This window comes from Myotis davidii, unplaced genomic scaffold, assembly GCF_000327345.1.
Source record: "Myotis davidii unplaced genomic scaffold, ASM32734v1 scaffold286, whole genome shotgun sequence".
NCBI classification, from domain to species: domain Eukaryota; kingdom Metazoa; phylum Chordata; class Mammalia; order Chiroptera; family Vespertilionidae; genus Myotis; species Myotis davidii.
In genome coordinates this window covers 163,619-165,585 of record NW_006297577.1, presented here as the reverse complement: position 1 = coordinate 165,585, position 1,967 = coordinate 163,619, and positions in this window count along the sequence as shown.

Here is a 1,967-nt window from a genome sequence, read left to right as displayed (position 1 = left end):
CTGCTTTTTCAGTCTCGCTTTCTGTAAGTTCATTATTGGCGTATAGAAATGCCTTAGATTTCTTGGCATTAATTTTGTATCCTGCTACATTGCCAAATTCGTTTATTAAGTCTAATAATTTTTTGATGGAGTCTTTAGGGGTTTCTATGTACAGTATCATGTCACCTGCAAATAAAGACAGTTTTACTTCTTTACCAACTTGGATGCCTTTTATTTCTTCTTCTTGTCTGATTGCAATGGCTAGTACTTCCAGTAGTATGTAGAGCAGGAGTGGTGAGAATGGGCATCCCTATCTTGCTCCTGTTCTAAGGTAAATGGTTTTAGTTTTTGCCCATTGAATATGATATTGGCTGTGGGCTTGTCATATACGGCTTTTATTATATTGAGGTATGATCCTTCTATTCCTACCTTGCTGAGAGTTTTTATCAAGAAAGGGTGTTGGATTTTGTCAAATGCTTTTTCTGCATCAAATGATATGACTATGTGATTTTTATCTCTTGATTTGTTTATGTGGTGTATCACGTTTATTGATTTGCAGATATTATACCATCCTTGCATCCCTGGAATAAATCCTACTTGGTCATGGTGTATTGTCTTTCTGATGTATTGCTGGATCCGATTTGCTAGAATTTTGTTGAGTATTTTGGCATCTATGTTCATGAGGGATATTGGGCTATAATTCTCTTTCATTGTGTTGTCTTTATCTGGTTTTGGTATTAGGGTGATGCTGGATTCATAGAATGAGCTTGGAAGTGTTCCTTCCTCTTGGATTTTTTGGAATAGTCTGAGGAGGATAGGTTTTAGTTCTTCCTTGAATGTTTGGTAAAACTCCCCTGTGAAGCCATCTGACCCTGGGCTTTTGTTTGCTGGGAGCTTTTTGATGACTGCTTCAATTTCTTCTAGAGTTATTGGTCTGTTGAGATTTTTAGAATCTTCTTAATTGAGTTTTGGAATGTTGTATTTTTCCAGGAATATGTCCATTTCCTCTAGGTTGTCTAGTTTGTTGGAGTAGAGTTGTTCATAGTATTTTTTAACATTCCTTTAAATTTCTGTGGCGTTTGTTGTTATTTCACCTTTTTCATTTCTGATTTTGTTTATTTGGGTCCTCTCTCTTTGCTTCTTGGTGAGCCTGGCTAGAGGCTCATCAATCTTGTTTATCCTTTCAAAGAACCATCTCTTGGTTTCATTGATTTTTTTGTATTGTTTTTTTGGTCTCTATGTCATTTATTTCTGCTCTAATCTTTATTATCTCCTTCCTTTTCTTATCCTTTCAAAGAACCAGCTCTTGGTTTCATTGATCTTTTGGATTGTTTTTTTGGTCTCTATGTCATTTATTTCTGCTCTGATCTTTATTATCTCCTTTCTTATGCTCACTCTTGGCTTTTTTTGTTGCTCTCTTTCTAATTCTTTGAGTTGTAGAGTTAGATGATTTACCATCATTTTTGTTTTTGTTTTTTGAGGTAGGCCTGTAGAGCTATAAACTTCCCTCTCAGGACTGCTTTCATTGTGTCCCATAGATTTTGGATTGTTTTGCTGTTATTGTCATTAGTTTCCAGAGTGTTTTTAATTTCTTCTTTGATCTCATTGGTAATCCAATCATTATTTAGTAGCATGCTATTCAGCTTCCAAATGTTTCAGTTTTCTGGACTGTTTTTATTGTAGTTTATTTCTAATATTATGCCATTGTGATCTGAGAAGATGCTTTTTATGATTTCAATCTTCTTGAATTTGGGGAGACTTTGCTTGTGACCTATGTGGTCTATTTTTGAAAATGTCCTATGCGCACTTGAGAAGAACGTATATTCTGTGGCTTTGGGGGGGAATGTTCTGAAGATGTGATTAAGTCCATCTGATCTAGTGAGTCATTTAGTATTGCTGATTCTTTGCTGATTTTTGTCTAGAGGATTTATTCAATGATGTCAGTGGTGTGTTTAAGTCCCCTACTATGATTGTATTGTTGTCAATGA